General features: G+C 47.1%; 1 protein-coding gene and 1 long non-coding RNA gene across 2 annotated transcripts in view; one reads left to right on the top strand and one right to left on the bottom strand.

Moving 5' to 3' along the window:
- The window catches only part of LOC108386215 (uncharacterized), a 271240-nt gene extending 262182 nt beyond the window's left edge, over positions 1-9058 (bottom strand). Inside the window, exon 1 of the long non-coding RNA XR_012121100.1 lies at positions 781-9058. This is a non-coding gene — a long non-coding RNA (uncharacterized lncRNA). The remainder of the gene's footprint in view (positions 1-780) is intronic.
- KCTD1 (potassium channel tetramerization domain containing 1) overlaps positions 1-16310 on the top strand; it is a 174917-nt gene that overhangs the window by 749 nt on the left and 157858 nt on the right. The window lies entirely within an intron of this gene.

The raw sequence follows: 16310 nt of genomic DNA, 5'->3' as shown, positions 1-16310 counted from the left end.
CCATTGTGGCCTCCGAGAGCCCGGGCCCCGCGGGCTCTGCTGTCCCCGGGGGCCCAGGCGGGGGTGCGCCGCTCGCTTTGTGCGCGGCGCCCGGGCCCCGGCGCCTCCGCCGTCCATCTGCGGCCGGGCTCGTCCGGGTCCGCCGCCTCCGCCCACCCGGGCGTCTTTAAAGCCCCGTCCCGCCCCCCCTTTTCCTAGCCCCCCTCCTTTGGGCGCAAACGTTCAGTTTATTTGTAAAAATACTCTCACTCCCGGCCTCCCCACATCCCCCCGATAAAGGGCTCGGCTCCGAGCCTCCTTGGGGGCGGAGGCGGGAGCCGCGGCGGGCGCGACGCGGGCCGCGGGGCTCTGCGTCGCCCAGTCGGGGGCCCGCAGCCCTCCCGGCCCTGCTGGCGGCCGAGAGCCCTTAAAGGGACGGTGTCCTGGCCGCCTCTGCCCTCCGCGGTCGGAACCCTCGCTCGCAGCCCCGAGGCGGGCGGGAGGGGTGCTGCGGGCTCGGTCCTGCCCACCCCCGGCCCGGCCCGGCCCGGCCCGGCCCCGCCCCCCCCCCCCCCCCGCCGCCGCCGCCGCCGCCGCCGCCGCCGCCGCCGCCCCCTTGCTGAAACGTGAGGTGTGCTTCCTCTCCCGCCCCCGAGAGGGGCCTGGCTGGGAAAGAGTCGCGCCTCCCGGACAAAGAACGGGGTGGGATGTACGCTCTGGAAAATTAGCGTTAAAAAGTGAGGTCGAGCCCCAAAACCTCCAGGAAGAGGCGACCAGAGCCGTGGGGCAGGAATCCCTTACCTGGCCGCGTGCTCCGCCCAGCCTCCCCGAGTGCCGAAACTTCCTAGCTAGCGCGGTCGCCAGTGTCTGCCTTTGTGCTTTCGAACACTCGCACTGTCGTGGAAATGGTTTTCTGGTACCAAAACGTTTTCACGGTGACTGTGCTTCGGGGGCCGGCTGGGCGGGAGCCAGCTAAGTTAGCAAAGTTGCAAATGGGGCTGCTAGCTTTGTGCGTGGAGGACAGCACGCAGCGCCTGTCCAGCGTCCCCGTGGCGCTGGCTTCCGGGCTGAGAGGTGCACCGCAGTGGGCAGAACTAATTTGGTACCAATGCTGCATTACCTTTTAGATCATAGAACTGGTGGCTTTCAAGCAAATCCTGGACCCGCGCGCGCGCGCGCGTGTGTGCGCGCGCGCGCTTGGTGGAACTGCGAGACATAACAGTTTAACATACTCACTCTTTAAGAAAACGTTTGCCTTCTGTTTTCAATCAACTAAGCTGGCAGCTAGAGATACAAGTTTATTTGAGAAATACCCTCTGGGTACTAAGCACGCTTGGATTGTTTTAGCAAATTAAAAATGAGCAAAATGCTTTTACCTTCTCAGCAGTAGACTCCTTAAGAGACCTGCTGTTTTGTGTGCTTTTGTGTGTTTTTAGAAAAACATTTTCTGTGTGTTTCTCTCAAATGTGTTTTTAAGGCGGAGGAGAAAAAATACAGGATTTTTCAAGGCTGAGGCCGATGCCATAGAATGATGTGTAAAGTCTGATTTTACATCAAAGAATTTACCTGCGTGTGTGGGAATCTGTGGAAACTAATAGCTGACCTACTTGGTGAATTGGAAATAGCGGATCCATTTGTCTTCCGGGTAATCGGCAATGTGCCGACCTATCCTTCGTGTCTATGTTTGTGTGGCATTTGGCTTTCCATGAGGGGCTGGTGTTCAGGAGATTGCACACTGACTACGACTGTTTAGCTCAAGAGCCCTGCTGCTGCTTGATGGAAAGAATTGTTAGCAATTGTTATGATGACAAGTTTAATGTTTACTAATTCGGTTGCTAAGGTGATCACAATTTTAAAACTTTGCGTCACAGGGAAAACTTCATTGGTTTAGATATGTTTATAAAAAAGAAGGGAATGAATTAGGCAAAAATATCATACATTTGCTGGGAAGAAAATTTGAAATGAATTGAGCATGAATAATAGTTGGCAAAAAATCTCCCACCACAGTATTCAAAATGACTGCAGTGATCTTGCTGTATTAATTATGCCTGGAGCACAACATAAAGTTCTTCAACACACACTAGAGGTCTCTCTTCTAGCTGTAAGAATTTTGTGTTTGTAATTCTATGCCAGGGCTTGCTTAGTAGGTGTGTGCAATGATAGCTTGGTTTCATCCTTATTTAAGTAATAGTGATTTACTGACCATTCAGATTACTCTGATATGAGGTATTATTGTGGAGAATATTCAGTAATTATTGTACAAATTATACTACCTAAGTACTAGGAAAATAGCTGCAGTAAGACTTCTGCTAGATGATGATGAAAATGTATTATTCAATTTGGTGAATAGCATTGTGGACCTTATGGCATACAATTGTTTATCCAAAGCAATTTGTTTTTAGATGTAAAAGTAATTATCGAAAGACGTATTATATCAGAGAACTTCTTGAAAATTAAACTTCCATTTAGCTCTAGGTTTAGCAGCAAGTTGCTTGCACAAATGCTTTCTCATCTCAACGTTTCTAAAATCAGAACGATTGTTTTCTAATTCTGAAATGTGATGTTTTCTGCTAAGACCTCCCTGCACACCCTGCCCCTCCCCACCCAATTTACATTGCTCTTGAGTCATTTGAAGGACGTTTATTAACCATCAGTTAACTAAAGTTTTTATTTAGTGGGATTTTAAACTGCATTTCTGCACCTCTTTGGGACTTCAATTTACAATTTTCCAAGCAAACTGAGCTTTTATTTGCTCCATCTTTAGGATTAACCACCTTGGGAATAGAAATTAAATGTTCAGATGCTAGTAGGTATGCTTATTTTAATAGCTTACTCATGCCGAAGTGAGAATTCAGTCTTCTCAGGCACAGTAATAGTGTTCTGGCTTTTCATTCATAAAAATGTACTAGATGTTAATCATGTTATGTTTGTTGACCATGCAGAAAGCATAACAGAGATTATCTTTTAAGAATAAGAAGTCAGTGTTCAGTAAGTTTATTCATTCATTCAACAAATATTTATTTGTGCCCCTCTGTTTACAAGACACTGTGCTAGATACTGGATACATGTTGGTGAGAAAAAGTATTCAAAGTGCCCAGTGTCCCAGAGTTTATGATTCAGACAGGGAGACAGATGTTAATCAAATAGATGTAGGTTGATTAGTACTTTGAAAAAAAGGGAACATAATCAGATTATGTTTTGAAAGGATAATTCCAGTGTTACTGTGGGCAGTGAATAGAGGGGCCCAGAGTGGATGAAGCATGACCCTTGGAAGACTATTACAGTCATCCAGGCAAAAGAAGATATAGATGGAGTTCGGGCAGTGGCAGGTGAAACAGGGATGGAAGGATTCAATATCCATTTAGAAGGTCAAATTGGCAGAATGCAGTAAAAAGATTGGTTATGGGTGAACAAGGAGAGAGAAAGAGAGACATGTCAAATAGATTTCTTGGTTTCAGCCTAGGTTTCTGACATGTTAACCAAACAGACACTGGAATTCTGGACTGGGTAGATTTTGCACCTGTTACCTCATTTCTCTTAGCCAGAATGAATAGCAATGATAAGCCCTGTTCTCATCCTGTGTAACTGAATTCACCAGGGAAACCAAGGTCATTCCTTCTCTCCATTGTGGATGGAGCCTCTGCCAGGGGTCAGGCATTGATCTCCCACTCTTCGTGTGTCATCCAGGATGCCTTTTCATTCATAAATTACATTGTAATGTTTCATTTATCTATCCCCAGCTAGGTTGGAATGCATCATTTGAATAGGCCTATCTTCTGAATAGGTTAATCTTCTGAAACAAAATTAAGTCTGTGCCTTATAGTGCAAATTAATTGTGTTAAAAATACCATAAACTTGTATTAAACGATTATAAAACTTAGGTGCTCGACCATGCTTTTTAAAAGCCGATTTGCTTGCAAATAACTGGCACAATATTGCAGATTACTCATTGAAAAAAACGTTTAAGGACCTTAACACTGTAAAGTTTGGTCTGATTTGAGTTTATTGAAGTGTGCTTTCTTTCCTTGAGTTAGGTTTTAGTGCATGTGTCCTACCTGTGTCCTGAACTTTTTGTACTGATCCTGGGCTACTGTTGTCTCAATGAAGCATTTTCATACTTAAGTGGACATTGTTTTTGGCATTTCTAATATTTTCTCCTTTCTTTCCATTTGTTCCTGTTTCTCTAAAGTTTGTTCCCTCCTGTGGGGCTTCACAGCCATGGATAGCAACCAGGAAATAACATTTTGCCCCATGTATTCACCACCCAAATGGCACTGACTGTTCAGCAGTTGATAAATTTGAAGATAATCTAAAATTAAGCATTCAGTTTTTCTTTCAACATCAAAACTTACTAGAAAGAGAATTTCAGGAAAAGAAGTCTGCTGTGAATGCTTTCTAATAGCTTTTTTCCTGTCTGGTGTACTCCTTCCAGGAAATTTCAGACTGGAGCTCCTTCCAGGAAATTCAGGTTTCAGTTATTTCCATGCAACCATTTGAATATCACTGTCTGCATAGGGGTTTGCTACATAAATACAATTCTTGGTCCTCTACTTAGCAGTTCTCATGTGGGTGACCCTGAGGGCAGGCTTTGGTTGAAAAACATTTTAGCCAAGAAACCTGGGGTCCCATTTCTTCTGGAAATATGGGAATGATAATCTCTCTCCAGCCTGCCTTGTAGGGTTACTGAGAAGAAAAATAACAGTATGGATGGCAAACTAGTGTGCAAATAAGAAGCATCAAGCAACCCTAAAGAGTTATTTTGGGGGAGGACCCCCAAATTCTGACCTCTTGCTGCATGTAGTAGAGGCCAGTGTGGACTACCTCACTGAACCTCCAAAACAACACTCTGAGGCAACCCCCCAACTTCCAGGAAAAAGCACTCAGGATTGTAAAGATTACGTGACCTGCTGGAGGGCAAAGACTATGTGAGCGGCAGAGGAGGGATGCTAGCCCAGCAGGCTGGCTGCAGACACGGACCTACCCTTAGCCACTCTCCTGTCCCACCTGTACTCCTGGGTCTTTCTGTCCAGCAGATACTCTCTGAGCACCTTTGTGGGCACCTGGCACAGAGCTGCTTTTCTTCTCTGCCACCAGCTTCCGTTCATCCTCCCGCTGTTCTCCACCTCCCCGCCAACACCCACCCTGGTGTCTCCCTGCCGGCACCCCACTTCTGCACTGGGAGAGAGAGGGGGAAAAAACGGTTTGAGATGGTTGCGACGGTATGTCTGAATTGCCCCCTAGCTCGTGCTGAGCAAATCATTCACTCCCCGACACTCTGTCAGGCTGACCGATATACTGATTGGTTTTCCATCCAACGAGAAGTGACAGCAATTCAGGTCTTGCTTCTGATGCTGAGGCTGCTGTTAAGAGGAAGAGTTATGAACTGAAGAGAATGTTAACTAGATCGATTTCAAATGCTTGCTAGAGGAAGGGATATTCTTCCTGATAAATCTTTACGAAGCCTCTCCTGCTGGCTTCGCTTAGTGCTTTGGAGCCCTTTCACTTTGCTGGGAATCTGTGGCTAATGGAACAGAAAATGTGTGGGAAACAAAAGACCCAGACTGTGTGGAAAAAAAAAAAGCTACATTGGTCCATGTAGTCAACACTTCTCTCCTTCGTGTACCCACTCCCACTACCCCACATTCAAATCCCATTCTCTCTATCCAATTATCTTGGGTAATTTACTTAATCTCTCTTAGCTTTGGTTTTTTGAACTGTAAATGAGACATAATAGTCACTATAAATGAGATAATAATATGAGATAATTGTAAATAAGATAATAATAGACCCTAGGGTTGTTCTGAGGATTAAATGAAATATAATGGAATGTATATGCCTGGCACATACAAGTGCTTGTAAAATACCCAAATGATATTATTAAGAGTAAGAAGTATGTTCATCTTTGCTCTCTCTGTTCCTAACATGCCGCCTCACACACAGGATAAGTGCTCAATAAATAACTGCTGGATACATGGACACAGAATTTCAGAGAACACAAGAATAAAGCCAGGCAGTGATTCCATTTTCCTGTAAGTACTTTTTGCCATTGACAAGAGGGTCCAGGTTCTGCAGATGCCCTTGCCTGATGCTTGTGGGCTTTTTCTAACCAATTAGATTAACCATTTGGGAACAGACAAATTTGATCTGGGGAACTAATAATGCCAAATAGGAGGTTGCTTCAAAGATGCTGTCATTTTACCATGCCAAAAATCTACCCTTTGATCACTCAGGTGAAGGTCCCTCTGTGCACAGTTGTCATGAGATTTCCAAAATATGCAGACCTGTGGAATTGATGCTGTGAAATGATGAACTTCTAGGTTCTGAACTCACAATGGGAATCAACGAGTTTGCTCATTACATAGCAAAGAAACAAGGTATCAGGTCTGATGCCCATTCCATCCAGCAGATGGCAGCGGTGTACACTCACAAGCAAATTCCTGAAGTAGCCTGTGGTCCTCTCTCAGGGTTGCCTCACCCTCTGTGGCAAAGGAGGTCTGAGTCAACTTTAAAAACTTCCCTGGGCCCCTTTGCAGGAACACCTGAGGCTCAGCAGGGGCAGCTGGAAGAGACCTCAGGTGGGGGTCACCCATCTACCCCTGTGCTATGGGCGGGGGAGAGGAGAGAAAGCAGGCACCATGGTTTGTTAAAATCCGCTGCCAGTTTTCCAGTTATGTAAGGAGTCTCTTTTTCTGAGCGTTTCAGCAAATCAGTACAGGAAAGCGCTGTCAGTCTCCAGCACCGAGGAGCAGCTACCACATGCTGTGGGTTGAGAGCATCTGGGTCGCCAGTTAGTGATCAGAAATACTAGTAAATGCGGTAACTCATTTCATCAGAGGCATGTGCCGGCAGGGAGCTGTGCAGCCAAAGACCCACATGTGACTCTCATGTGGGGGAGTGAAATGAACTTGTTCTTCTAGTCATCTCGAACTGTGGGCCCGCTGTTAGCTGTGTGATCCTAAGCCTTGGCTTCATTGTCTGTGCAAACGTAGGTACTGACCACCACCTCAGAGGCTGTTGTAAGGATGAAATATGCAACACCAGTACTGTGCTGCTATCTGCCAGGCTTTTTCTCCAGAGACGTTACAACATCTCGTTGAATCCTCATCCATCACCAAAGAGGACAGAACTATTGGTAACCCCAGTTTTGAGATGAGGGAATCGAGGCACCGAGGTATTAACTAACTTGCCCGGGGCTGCATATTTGTGAGCGGTTGAGCTAGGGTTTGGACAACACACTCAGGCTTCCACGTCTGTGCTCTTAAATTGCAGGCATCCCGGCCTGTTATTAATAATGACTGTCACTGATAGCTAATAATTAACGAGCACTGTCCTGTGCTACAAACTTCACTTGCATGGACCCCTCCAATCCTCTCAGCCACCCTCTAAGGTGGGTGAGGTTACTTCCTCATCTTACCAACTGAAAAAAATATTTTCTTTATGCCCCACTCTATAAGAAACACAGAAAACAAATTAATAGGGAGACTGTAATATATAAAAGTGCTGTATGATGGGCCCAGCTGTAACTGCCAGAGTGATTCAGAGATAAATCAACAGTGAGAAGATTCAGGGGTTCTGTTCCAATTGTACAAGATAAGGCATGTGAAAAAATGCTAGATTTTATCGCCCTGTAACATTTCCATTCGGATTGTTAGACCTTTAAGGGTTTTTAGCCTTAGAATCACTTTAAGACGTGGTGACTGGCTGTAAAGATGGGGTCATGCTCCTGTTAGCTTTCCTCTCAGGAGAGTCATTGCATGCCATCTCCTGAGGAGGTAGGAAGATCCACGTGTTAAATGGCTATTACCTTCCTCTCCTGCAGGAGGGCCAGCTCCTGGCACAGCCCTCTTGCCTGTGAGTCCAGGATCTCACCGCCGTGAAAGAAATTCACCAGCAATGTGAACTAAGTTTCTCCCTGATCAGAAGTGCCATTCCAAGCCTGTGGCGGAAGGCAGGTTTCAGAATTTGCGGTATACCCCAATGAAGTTTGGGAAAACAGGCAACTCTAAATGTGGGCCAAAAGTTCAGAATGAAGCCTTCCTCAGTGGCTGACAGATCTGTATTTCAAAGACTCAAACTATAGAGAAATGGATCATTCCAAGGTTGTGCAAGTCAAACTAGCCATGTAAGAACTGCAGGTGGTTTTCTATACGAAGAGCAGATCTTCATCTAGACCTGTTGCCGGCATAGCTCATCCCCACTTAGAAATAGCTACCAGAGTTCATGACCAGTGAGTCACCAAGACCCTGACAGTCATGCGTATTATTGGGCAAAAAACCAGGGCTGAGTGAGACACAATGGTGGTTCTATGAACTCCCATCTAAGAGATCAGGGACATTTCTTGTCTCTTTTTTTCTTCCATCTAAGCCTCTGTGCTCATGCAAATCTTTGCACAAGGTTATTCTTTCATTTCTGGTATGTCTTTATGTCTAAATGCAGTAGAAACGGAGAATATTTCTAACTAAGCACTTTAAAAAGCTCAATCATTTAGCTCTGCATAATTGTTCAAGGGGGTCTTTTGTTTCTTTTTCTCTCTTAAAGAAAATTCTGAGTCAAATGCAATTTAAGATTCAGACTAGGTTCAAATTTTACTTTTGAAAACACACACCCAGATTCTTTTTAGACTCACACTTTTTTCATTGTACAGTCGAAGTATGCACATGTTACATATTTTTGACAGCTCTTCTGCAAACTATAAATGTATGGTAAACACCTTTCCAAATTATTTTGCCAAGAAGTAGGACAAATACATTTCTTAACATCTGAAAATTATACCTTCTGACAAATTTCTGTGTTAACCCAACAACTGTTTATTATAGACATGGGTAAAGCTTGAGCTGATTGATTTGTAAAGCTCTTTGCAAATAATTGCTTTTAAATTAAGTTTTTAAATATGAGTTTATATAGCCACACATACAGTACAAGTAATTGGGGTCCATTTTTGGTTACTCAAGAGCTGGCGATACAGCTGCTATATGACCGTGCTTTCTTCTTTCCTTTGCTGTCTACCTTTTGGCCTCATAATTACTTTTCAGTAACTGTCAAAGGATGGAGAAGAGAAGAGAAATCATTTTCCAATCCATTTCTTTACTTCCCTGTCCCCCACAACAACTTGACACAGTATGTTGGAGAAGAGTCAGCTCTTGAGTCAGGCTAACAGACCTAATAGTATGAATAATCCAAAAGAATAGGCAGTCCAAAGTCATTTTCATTAATGTTTTGATGTGATTTATTAATTAGGCTAGTACTAAATTTTGCAATCTTAATCTGCACATTACTATTGGACACACATTTTTCTTCTCCGTTTCAACATCTGCAGTCACACTCCATGACTTCAGCATTAACATGAATGCCTTAGCTAGCCCCTTAATGAACAGGCTTCCCCAAACTTGAACATGGATCCATCTTCTACAGAGTATTTTCCAGCTCAGTGATTCTGGGCTTAGTATGCATCAGAATCACCTGGAAGACTTGTTAAAACACAGATTCCTACCTCCGCCCCAAGTTTCTGATCATGGCCTGGGGTGGGGCCTGAGAATTTGCATTTCAAATTATTCCCAGTGGGTATGAACGAATAGTTTGGGGGACCTCACTCCGTTCTTGGGGAAGAGTAGACCCAGAGATATTTCTGGAGGGAAATAAAAAGGATTGGTTAGTCAAATGAATCTGAGAAACTCTGTGTTTCCTTTTGAAGTCTTTTTAAGTATTTTAAAGATTTGTAGAATACTTGCAATATGTGAATCAGTTTTCTAACTCATGTTTTCCAAACTTACTTGAACACAGAGCACCAGTCAACCATCAGAGTTCCATTCCTGGGACATGTTAGGAAAGGCTGCCCTGCTTCGGGCGCCTCCATGGGCTAAACCTCAGTACCTGTCACCTTCCTTCCTGGTGGCAGCCTCCTCCTGTCCAGGATGCAGGCCAGACCTTGTCGCTTAGCACCTCGCTGGCTCAGCTACATCCCGCTCCAGTTTTCTTCTGACCAGAGTCTTACTCTCCTACTTATTCCCACTAAGCATGCTCTTTGACCCTTCGATGCTTCCTCTTTTCCCACCTCCCTGAGCCTTCCTTCCTCCCTGCCTGTCTTGTCATCTCTCCCTTCTCACTCAGCCGGACCTCAGCGGCCACCACCTCTGCAGCCCACTCGCTAGCACCCTCCTTCCTTCCTCGTGGGCTCCTCTTGCCGTTCCCACATTGCTAACACGCAGGCCTGGGTAGCCTTTCTCTGCCGCAGTTTTGGTCCTGGGGGTGTGAGTGACCCTGACGGATTGTCACATCCTTCTCATTGGTGCCACACAGCCGTGCACCTGTGCAGCCAGCAGAGACTTCTTTGGCTTTATGGTGCCTAAGCCTTAACGGTACAGCAGTGAGCAAGGCAGTGTGACCCAGGGTCTCGTGGAGTTTGCGCCTGGGGGAGGAGTTAGAAACTAATCAGATATGGTTAAGTGCTGTGCAGAAAATTAAGACGGCATGGTCAGGTGAGACCCCCATAAAAAGGCGACGTCAGAGCTGGCACCTGGGTGGCCCGTGATGTCAGCCTAGCTTTGCTGGCAGCCACCAGGTGATTCCTTCTCTCATTCCCGTGGAGGTTCCTCTGGATCTCTTCACTGTTCTCAAATTCCAAACCCGTTCCCACTTATCAATAAACTGGCCTCCTGACTTACTGAGAAATTGTCCACTCCCTCCACCACCTGACACCAGCAGTCCCGTCCCAGGCTACCCTAGTCCCCTCTTCCTTTCCTGCCATCCCTCCCTCTGGGTTGCGTCTTTCCTCTCTCCACTGCCCCTTTCCCTTAGCCTACACCGTTCGCAAACGAATCCATCTGTACCCTCCCCAGATTCAGCTGTCCAAGCCCTAGCCCCAAGTGTGACGTAATCTGGAGTTAGGGTCTTTGTGGAAGTGATCAAGGGTAAATGAGCTCCTAAGCATAGGGCCCTGATCCGACAAGATTGGTTTCCTGAGAAGAGGAGACCCCAGAGAACTTGCTGCCTCTGCTGGAGCGCAGAGAGGTCCCATGAGCACACAGAGCTAAAGGCAGCCGCCCCCAGGCCAGGAAGAGGCCCTCGCCGTAGGCGGGATAAGTCAGAGCCTCAGCCTTGGACTTCCCAGCCTCCAGAACTATGAGAAATACATTTCTGCTGTTTTGAAAGCCACCCCGTCTGCAGCGTTTTGTTTTAGCAGCCTGAGCTAAGACACCATCCTTCAGCACCAAACAAAACCTCTTAGCCTCCCGCATCAGCTTTGCCACCGCAGCGCAGCTCGCAGCGCCTCCTGCACGCACCGCCCACAGCCCCGCCCGCCGCCATCTGGCTCCTCACGCCGCCCTCCTCCCTCCCCTCGCTGTGGGTTGTACTTTTCAAATCACGTTTTATTTTAGTGTGTGTATTATGCCTTTTCAAAATGAAACATCACTGTGAAACCTAGGATGTCCTAAAAGGCATTATTTTTACCTTCTCTTGGACCTGGGACCCTGCAGTCTGCCAGTGTTTCGTGCCACTTAACTGACCTTCAACACCAAATTTAATGTCTGCTTGTCCCCAGATCCAGTCATATTTCTCAGCAATGTTCCGCCTTTTTTTAAATTTCCTCAACTGAATGTTTTTTCAAACAATTTAGGAAAATAGGGAGTATTTACTGCTTTATTTTGTGTTTTTCTACATCAACACCATTGGTTTTTCTACCACTTTCCAGTTGGAATGTTCCTAGCCTGAGGCAGGAATTGGAGGTTTAAAGAAAGGAAAGACCCTCTTAAAATTCGTATTCTCGTTTTAATTTAATTAGAACTCTATCAAGCCTTGCTTATTTAGTGGAATATTGTCACAGACACTTGCTTCATAGGCACTGGATCTCTGGAGGAATGTCAAATTGGCCTGTGGCATCCAGACCCGGGTGGCTCTCTCTGAGGGACAGGTGGTAAGAGACAGACATGGAACAGAATCGGGTCATCTCACTTCACTGCTGCCATGACTTCCTCCAAAGCTTCTGTGCTGGTCACAGAAAGTCCCTGGGTCTGCCCGCATCACACCCTCTGGGAAAGCCAAAAATTTCTATCCAGCATTGCAATGATTCAAGAGGAACCCCAAGATTCCACAGGGTGTGGAAGAGTGGTGGGCAGGGAAGGGAGACTAAATGAAGTAACATCTATAAATCTGTTTGTGTAGTGCCTGGCATGTAGAGAATGCTCAGAAAATGGTAGTTATTAATCACACACACACACACACAATGGTAGTTGTTATTGACACCATTGCCATCAAAGCTACTACTGCTGCTCATCATATGCATATACACACATGCATATCCATATACATGCATACATATCCATACACATGCACACATATCCATACACATGCACACACATCCATACACATACATATATATACACATATACATGCATATACATGCATATATATATATATATACATATACACAAGTATGTGAGTGGGGGCTCCTGGCTCCACATGGAACCTACAAGGATTAAAGGAAATCAAGGTGAAGTGACACTCTCGATGGAAATCTTTCACCTGCCACTATAGTGTCTAGACGCGGCAGGTGGAAAGTCACTGAGTTCTGTGCCAAAAGAAGGAATCGAGCAGACTTGCACCCATCTTAATCCCATCAGATTAGTGAACACCTACAAAGAATTCATTGGTTAGGTAGACATGGCATCCTGGAAGGAATGCACTCAGCTGGGAGTGAGGGAGGTGGAGGGACAGCAGGGACAGAGACCAGTGGCAAATGAGAAAAGGCAAGTGGACAGAAGATGCATTGCAGCTCCCAGGCTGCATGTGTAATAGTCAAGTAGCAAAATGCCAAGCCAATCAGAGGGAATATGCCATGGGAAGAATTCACAAAGCTGGGGCTCAGCTAGGAAGGGCAGGGGAGCTTCTGGTGTAGAGAAAACATATTCTTAAAAAGACAAACAATACAAGTAAAATAATATGCTCTCTGCTATGGGTTATAAGCAGCTAATTAATCAGCACCTTGTCATCAGGCACTGGGGGGCTCCAAGGCAGGCAGGGCCCCTGCTCCAGACACCTGGAGTCTTGGGAGGAAATGAGAAATGACAGTGTGTGCAGGGGAAGGGCAGAGTGCTGCAGGCCAAGCAGGTCTGGAGGGCTTGCTGGGGAATGGGGGCATATAAATAGGCCTTAGAGACACATTGGCACACATGCCAGGCTGGACAATGAAGCAAATGAGAGATGGACATGTAAAAATGATTTTGAGAGGTGGGTGAGCGATTAGCCTGGCAGAATGGGGGTTTGGGGAGGAGAGCCCTGAGTCCAGCAGCCTCTTCCTGTTCCCATCCCAACCTGCTTTGTGATATCTGCTCTCTTGGCCCCTTCCAGATCTAACCATCAGCTCTGCTGTCCTGTCTGACTGCATCCCTAAGCTTCCTCTGCAGACGTCTCCTCTTTTTATTCTGTCTGTTCTTTCCAGGGAACCTCATGTCCCTTGACTTCAGTATGAACAGTGCAGCCAACTCCGCCTAGGTGTCTCCAACTGCCACCTGGCAGACCACACCCTCTCTTGAGGTCCCAAAGGGACTCACCCCCTGCCTTGTCTCCCAAACATTTCCCCTCCCATAACAGCTTTACCAACCACCCATAGGCCCAGTGAAGAATCCTCAGGATTTGCCTGCACTGCATCCTTTCCGTGACTGTCTCCCAGACAGACACCCGCAGGCACACACATATGCGGACACCCACACTTGTGCACACACGTACACACATGGGTTCATCAGGCAGGCTGTGTCTGCCTGCTGCATGGCTCCGTAGCTGCCAGCCCTTCCTTGCCTTCATTCTCTCCACAGACCTTAACTGTGGGGGGTGCTATGAGTGGCCCATCTAGCTTGTCTCCCTCCCACCAAGCTTCTAAACTGCTCCCCACCTACATAGCTCCTTCATGCGCCCACCAAAATTCTTTTTAAAACCACAATTCAGAAAATTAGGACGCCAAACTATTTTAAACGAAGTTTTACATCTCTCTGTGCAGCGGTCTATGAGTTGATTGTGTAACCGCCGGGCAGCAGCGAGGCCCAGGGGTTCAGACGCAGGTGCTGGAGCCCCAGTGGCCGGGCCTGAGGTCCAGCTCTGCCACTTAGCATTTCCTTGACCCAGAGAAGCTTCTTAATGTGAACAATCATGCTGTCTATAGCCTAGACTTGTGAGGATTAAATGAAGAGAGCCCTCATAAAAGAGAGGGGAAGAATGAGAAATAAATACGATAATGTCCATGTTTGTCCCTGGGCCACAGAATTTTAAAATTTTTACTTTTCTGTATTTTCTATATTTTCCCAATTCTCTATAATAACTATGAAATCCTTGTATGACCATTAAACTGATCTTTCCTCTGAAAATTGCATGAAATTACATCCTTGCATAAGAATGGTCAGGAACTTCCCACTGCCACAGGCTGCAACCCCAAGCCCTGGGCTGACCCAGGAGCCGGGTGCCACCCACATCACTTCTCACCACCTACTGACGCCCCAGACTTCATCCTCTCCAGACTTCTTGGCCCCCAGGGACTGTCATCCCTTTTGACTTGAACACCCCCAGCTGAAGTCCTGTTCACACTTGGAGACGCAGTTCAGATCTTTGCCTCCCAGGGCTTCATCTCTCCCTCTGGGCTCCCTTGGACCCTGGTGACCTGACCAAGTGCCCTGCGAGCCTGTGGCTGGGTCACGGTCCTATTGGCATCTCCAGATATTTGCAGACTCCTCCGATGTTTGGAGCAGGAGCGGGGATGTGGAGGCAAAGGAGTGCAAGAGGAGAGAGGGAGGGAATTGTGAGGCTATTGCCTGAAGGGCTCTAAACACAAGACTCATCCAGGGGGACTTCTGAAGATTTTCTTGAGTAGAAGGACAACATGATAAAAGTCAAACTTGAGAAACAGAAGTTGGCAACAGCATGCAAAATGGACAGGGTAGGGTGGCCTGAAAATTGGTTACGAGGCGGCTGGCAGGAGATGAGGCCTTGCTCGGGGTCCTGGTTCCTGCCCTGGGCTGCCCTGCCCAGCATTTCCCCACTGGGCCCCAGGGCCCCCACCAGCCTCATGTGGCAGGTACCAGTATCACACCCACCTTATGCGCAAGACTTAGTCACATAGTAGAGACTGATTGAAACCTAGATACATCTGACCCCAGAGGGAGGGCACTGACTAAGCTTCCCACACTCCAGTGGCCCACAGAACCCCAGGCCTTCAGGACGGAGACCCCGAGGACTGGGAAGGAAGCGGGAGGGTGTGCTCAGCACTGGGATGTCCCTACAAGTGTGTCAGAAAAACTAGTGAGAGATAAATAAAATATTAAAGGGGGAAACAAAAGATATTCAAGTGTGGAGGAAATTACAGAGGTTACGAACAGAGTAAACTTGGGCGGATTTGCCACTGAGCTGGCAGGTGCGAGCTTTCCGGTGACGGAGAGGAGCCGCTTTCTGACACCGCAGGAGAGGAGCCGCTTTCTGACACCGCAGGCCGCCTGACTTTTGAGCTGTATTTCTAGCAGGGATGGCACCTGCTGAAAATAGGAAGCGGGTGCAAAATGTGTTTTTTGTATCTATTGATGGTTGATGGATTGTGGGAGAGATTTCCCTAACTTTTTAAAGAGATGCCAGGGAGAGCCAGCCTGTGACCTCAGGCTGTCCTTTGTAAGACAGTCTGAGATAACAGAATGCTGAGCATACCTGCAGTGTTGGGGGGGGGGGGCCCTGTACCGCATCTTCTTCCTTACGATTGCTGGAGGAAGGAGTCACTCTCCCTGCCCTTCACAGGAGGGAACGGGGGTGCAGAGGGCTCATGGAACTTGCCCAGGGAGTCACAGCTCCTACCCCAGCGGCGCTAGGAGTCCCACCGACACCCAGGCTATTTCCATTATAGACACTGCCCTGTAGGTGGATTGGCCCCTGGACTCACACAGAACGGCCTTCCTGATACTTTCATGTCCTCGAATCTTCTCCGACCAGGTCTTATCCCATTAAAACAACAAGGCTACCTGTCTGCTGAAACACCCCGAGCCTCCTCGACAAGGCCCTACTTCCCTCGGTTTCTAGTTCTTGAAATCAGCGGGAGGGTGACTGCACAGTGTGGGCTGACCCCATAATAGAAGACTTCACACATATGGCTTTCCTGCCCACCGCTCACCTCACCCCCCATCCTCCCCGCCCCCCGCCATCTGCACAGTCCCTGTGCCGTGTGCGAGAACATTCTCAGTTGTTTGTGGTCCCTGGTGCTCACATAAAGCCAAAATTACTGCTCTGGAGTGCTTCCCTCGTCCCGTGACAGATCTGGACTGGGGCATCAGTCTCAGTCCCAAGGACACGGGGGAAGGAGGAATGAG

Source organism: Manis javanica, chromosome 9 (genome assembly GCF_040802235.1).
Source record: "Manis javanica isolate MJ-LG chromosome 9, MJ_LKY, whole genome shotgun sequence".
Taxonomy (NCBI): domain Eukaryota; kingdom Metazoa; phylum Chordata; class Mammalia; order Pholidota; family Manidae; genus Manis; species Manis javanica.
The sequence above is the reverse complement of the archived record's forward strand: the minus strand, read 5'-3'. Positions and strand labels throughout refer to the sequence as shown.